Here is a 6415-nt window from a genome sequence, read left to right on the forward strand (position 1 = left end):
TCCTTATTATAAACAAAATTTCATGAAATTCTGTTGTGCGGTTTCAGAGGAGTTGAGATGACAAACTACTGCAGAAGTACAGTGAAGTAAATAAGTTCAAAGGGGCGTAACTCCTAGAAACAAAAATGAATCGCAATTTACTGTCGATATGCACATCTACATAGTATGTCCTTATTATCTACAAAGGTTCATGAAACTCTGTTGTGTGGTTTCAGAGGAGTTGCGATGACAAACCGTTCAAGTAGTGCCTTAGAGCAAATAAGTTCAAAGAGGTGCAACTCCTAGAAGAAAACAAATATTTGGAATTTCCTGTCGATATGCACATCTACATAGTATGTCCTTATTATCTGAAAAGGTTTCGTGAAATTCTGTTGTGTAGTTTTAGAGGAGTTGCGATGACAAACTGTTGCAGTAGTACATTAAAGTATAAAAGTTCAAAGGGGCGTATCTCCTAAAAAAATGAATCGCAATTTCCCGTCGATATGCACAACTACATAGTATGTCCATATTATCTGAAAAGGTTTCGTGAAATTCTGTTGTGTGGTTTGAGAGGAGTTGCAATGACAAACTGTTGTAGTAGTACATTTAAGTTAATAAGTTCAAAGGGGCGTAACTCCTAGAATGGAAATTGAATCGCAATTTCCCGTCGATATGCATAACTACATAGTATGTTCTTATTACCTGAAAATATTTCGTGAAATTCTGTTGTGTGGTTTGAGAGGAGTTGCGATGACAAACTGTTGCAGTAGTACATTAAAGTAAATAAGTTCAAAGGGGCGTAACTCCTAGAAAAAAAATTGAATCGCAATTTCCCGTCGATATGCACAACAACATAGTATGTCTATATTATCTGAAAAGGTTTCGTGAAATTCTGTTGTGTGGTTTGAGAGGAGTTGCAATGACAAACTGTTGCAGTAGTACATTTAAGTGAATAAGTTCAAAGGGGCGTAACTCCTAGAAAAGAAATTGAATCGCAATTTCCCGTCGATATGCACAACTACATTGTACATGTACATAGTATATATCCTCATTATCTGAAAAGGTTTCGTGATTGAAATTCTGTTGTGTGGTTTGAAAGGAGTTGCGATGACAAACTGTTGCAGTAGTACATTAAAGTAAATAAGTTCAAAAGGGCGTAACTCCTAGAAAAAATTTGAATCACAATTTCCCGTCGATATGCATAACTACATAGTATGTTCTTATTATCTGAAAAGGTTTCGTGAAATTCTGTTGTGTGGTTTGAGAGGAGTTGCGATGACAAACTGTTGCAGTAGTACATTAAAGTAAATAAGTTCAAAAGGGCGTAACTCCTAGAAAAAATTTGAATCACAATTTCCCGTCGATATGCATAACTACATAGTATGTTCTTATTATCTGAAAAGGTTTCGTGAAATTCTGTTGTGTGGTTTGAGAGGAGTTGCAATGAAAAACTGTTCAAGTAGTGTCTTAGAGCAAATAAGTTCAAAGAGGTGTAACTCCTAGAAGAAAAAAAATATTTGGAATTTCCTGTCGATATGCACATCTACATAGTACATTGTATGTCCTTATTACCTGAAAATGTTTCGTAAAATTCTGTTGTGTGGTTTGAGAGGAGTTGCGATGACAAACTGTTGCAGTAGTACATTAAAGTAAATAAGTTCAAAGGGGCGTAACTCCTAGAAAAAAAATTGAATCGCAATTTCCCGTCGATATGCACAACTACATAGTATGTCCATATTATCTGAAAAGGTTTCGTGAAATTCTGTTGTGTGGTTTGAGAGGAGTTGCGATGACAAATTGTTGCAGTAGTACATTAAAGTAAATAAGTTCAAAGGGGCGTAACTCCTAGAAAAAAATTGAATCACAATTTCCCGTCGATATGCATAACTACATACTAGTATGTTCTTATTATCTGTAAAGGTTTCGTGAAATTCTGTTGTTTGGTTTGAGAGGAGTTGCAATGACAAGAAACAGGACTGACAGACGGGCGGGTCAAAAACATTATACCCTCCACAACCCGTTGCGTGGGGTATCAATAGAAAATACTGAGGTGCTAAAATATCAAGAATACGGAATGATTGACCAAAATGTTAAAGAAAAGAGAAAAATGAAAAATGGCTTAAATGTGTTCTTATTTGTCTCTTTAGAGCATATCTTCTATAAACATGTTTCTCGTTTCTCGTTTTGTTTATATAGATTAGACCGTTGGTTTTCCCGTTTGAATGGTTTAACACTAGTAATTTTGGGGCCCTTTATAGCTTGTTGTTCGGTGTGAGCCAAGGCTCAGTGTTGAAGGCCGTACTTTAACCTATAATGGTTTACTTTTAAAAAAATGTTACTTGGATGGAGAGTTGTCTCATTGGCACTCACACCACATCTTCCTATATCTATATCACTATATGATCTATGCTGTTCGTGTTAAGTCCTGAGAATGTAACGTGTCAAGGTAAAACACATCAACACAAAGTTCTGAAGGTACCCTGTCAAGTATTATGATTAAACACATCCACCCAACTTAAGGTACCCTGTCAAGTATTATGATTAAACACATCCACCCAACTTAAGGTATCCTGTCAAGTATTATGATTAAACACATCAACACAAAGCTCTGAAGGTACCCTGTCAAGTATTATGATTAAACACATCAACACAAAGTTCTGAAGGTACCCTGTCAAGTATTATGATTAAACACATCAACACAAAGTTCTGAAGGTACCCTGTCATGTATTATGATTAAACACATCAACACAAAGTTCTGAAGGTACCCTGTCAAGTATTATGATTAAAAACATCAACACAAAGTTCTGAAGGTACCCTGTCAAGTACTATGATTAAACACATCAACACAAAGTTCTGAAGGTACCCTGTCAGGTATTATGATAAAACACATCAACACAAAGTTTTGAAGGTACCCTGTCAAGTATTATGATTAAACATATCCACCCAACTTAAGGTATCTTGACCAATATCAGGACTAAACGATTGAACACATCATGCAACACAACTTTGGGTACCTTGTCAAATATCTCGATTTACACATCAACACAATTTAAGGTACCTTGTCAAATATCAGGATTAAACACATCCACCGAACTTAAGGTACCTTGTCAAATATCAGGATTAAACACATCCACCGAACTTAAGATACCTTGTCAAATATCAGGATTAAACACATTAAACACATCCACCGAACTTAAGGTACCTTGTCAAATATCTCGATTTACACATCAACACAACTTAAGGTACCTTGTCAAATATCAGGATTAAACACATCCACCGAACTTAAGGTACCTTGTCAAATATCAGGATTAAACACATTAAACACATCCACCGAACTTAATGTACCTTGTCAAATATCTCGATTTACACATCAACACAACTTAAGGTACCTTGTCAAATATCAGGATTAAACACATCCACCGAACTTAAGGTACCTTGTCAAAATATCAGGATTAAACACATCCACCGAACTTAAGGTACCTTGTCAAATATCAGGATTAAACACATCCACCGAACTTAAGGTACCTTGTCAATTATCAGGATTAAACACATCCACCGAACTTAAGGTACCTTGTCGAATATCAGGATTAAACACATCCACCGAACTTAAGGTACCTTGTCAAATATCAGGATTAAACACATCCACCAAACTTAAGGTACCTTGTCAAATATCAGGATTAAACACATCCACCGAACTTAAGGTACCTAGTCAAATATCAGGATTAAACACATCCACCGAACGTAAGGTACCTTGTCAAGAATCACGTGTAAATAGTTATACAAGTTGAAAAGTATCGTGATAAAACACATCAACTTCTTAAAATCAATAGATACATATGTAGTACAGAGAAAAATATTGTATTGAATTTTTTTCCTTATTTTTGTTGAGCCTGCTATTAACAGCAAAAGTAGGCAAGACACTGCGGAACCTTTACAATGTTTTTATAAAGGTTAAACCGTTGGTTTAATTTCCTGTTTGAATGGTTTTACACTAGTCAGTTTAAGGTCCTTGATATAGCTTGCTGTTCGATGTGAGCCAAAGCTCTGATATGAAGACTGTGTTGAAGACCGTACTTTGACCTATAATTAATGGTTTACTTTCACAAATTGTGTCTTGGGTGGAGAGTTATCTCATTGGCAGGCATACCACATCTTTTTATATCTATGAAATATACCATCATGACCATGTAAACTGTACATGTACATCTCATATCTTACATGTGCATCTCATATCTTATATGTACATATATACGGGAGTTAAAATGGATTTGAATACATATAATAGATCAAAGCATGACCAGTGTGAGCTGGATATGTAAAATCAAAATTTTTTAAATATGCAACAGGTAAATAATACATTTAAATTTAATACAATAGTTAAAGGTACCAGGATTATAGTTTTGTACACCAGACGCGCATTTCATATACATAAGCCAAAGACTCATCAGTGATTCTAATTTTCACAGGTCTATGTAAATTACAATGTTGATTTTGAACCCTTTATATACATGTATTGTTTAACTGACATTACTGCAAAATAAGAATAATAATAATAAAATTGTTTATTATATTATATATTTATTTATTTATTAATGAAATGCACATTTATACCCCTGGGGGTTGAAGGCATATACAAACAATACAATACAATATACACAATAGAAAAAATAACATATTTAACATCATATATAAAGTGGTAAAACAGTAATATTTATTCAGGCGTTGTGTCCACTCCCCTCAGTGCAAATGACTTTTTAATGAACGGAACAGTAAGCTGCATAATATCAAATGAAGATAGATTGTAATCTATCTGTTTTAGACAAATTAAGGTATTCTGGACATATATTACTTATATCTTTTTCAAGCTGATTACGTAAAGATTTATTAATTTTACATTTTAAGAAAAAGTGGGTTTCATCTTCAACCGCATTTATATTACAATAGTGTCACATATTGATTGAAATAAAGCATTCACAAAATATTCATATACATACAAACAACAATCAAAATCTAGCCCAAAAAAATGACTTATGACAACAACACAACAACAACAACAACAATTTGTATTTGTCAATCAAGACGCCCGAGGAGCAGTACAATTACAGTTTAAATTAAAGTGTACAAATAATTGTGGTGATTTTTTTTCATTGAAATATTTGAAGTTACAATACATGACAATAAAACTAAAACTATATAAGAGAAGGGAGACAACAAATACAGTATATTTTCTCAAAGAAAATGAGTGAGTGAACACAATCAGTACCGTTGTAAAGTGAGAAGGGCTGAGGGCTTCTTTAATCTTAGTTTTTATTACTTAATTTTACTCTTCTAGTCTTTATTAAATTATCTGTTAATTTAATCATTATGTTATTAACAAATGGATCTTCATTTGACATCAACCATACAAATTTAAATTAGTCATTTAAAGTTTTAAAATTAGTAAATTTAGAGGATATATCTAAAATGAAACTGGACCTTTCAGTTTTAAGTGATGGATATTGAAGAAGAAAATGAATTTAATTCTCAACAATGTCATTATTACATAGTTTACAAAATCTTTTGTCTGGAGGTATTCCTTTATGTCTTCCCTTTTCTATTTCAAGTTCATGGGCACTGATTCTAAATTTGGTTAACTCGTTTAAGGTTTTACAATAATTTTTTACATAACAATAATTATTTTTAAGGCCAATATTTTTTTCCGACGTAGTCGATATAGTTTCGGTTTGTGCACTTTGAACTTATGGACGCTTCACTATGGCAACAGACTACGCATGCTCGAAAATCCTTTCTGTGATTGGACAATATGCTGCCTTAAAAATAATTATTGTTATGTAATTGTAAAACCTTAAACGAGTTAACCAAATTTAGAATCAGTGCCCATGAACTTGAAATAGAAAAGGGAAGACATAAAGGAATACCTCCAGACAAAAGATTATGTAAACTATGTAATAATGACACAGTTTTGACACAGTTTTACCTGTATATAAGGTTTTTTAAACTTAAGCACCACACCTCACTGTAAATATCTGTAAATATTTTAAAAACCATAGATCCCCAAGTGGAAGTGCTCCGATATATAACGGAGGAATCTACCTGAACAGAACAGAACGGTGGGTGATTTGGTTGAGTTTGAAAAAACGTCTCGAAAATTATATCTTGATAGAAAGCAAGTGAAAAACTATAAATATTTGAACTAGATCTTACAAAGATTTATATTTTCATTAAAATAATTGTGTCTCCAATAGCTTTTTAAAGAATTTCTTGTAGTTACATTCAGATGGAGATTTTATTAAAGAGGTTCTGCATCATTAAGTCATTGTGCTTCTGAAGGTTATCGAAATGATAGTTTTAAACATATACTCAAATTTAAATACGTTGGATATCTTTTTTAAAGATAGTTCTTGTCAGCTGATCCTTAAAACCAAAATATATACAA

Source organism: Mytilus trossulus, unplaced genomic scaffold, assembly GCF_036588685.1.
Source record: "Mytilus trossulus isolate FHL-02 unplaced genomic scaffold, PNRI_Mtr1.1.1.hap1 h1tg000187l__unscaffolded, whole genome shotgun sequence".
NCBI classification, from domain to species: domain Eukaryota; kingdom Metazoa; phylum Mollusca; class Bivalvia; order Mytilida; family Mytilidae; genus Mytilus; species Mytilus trossulus.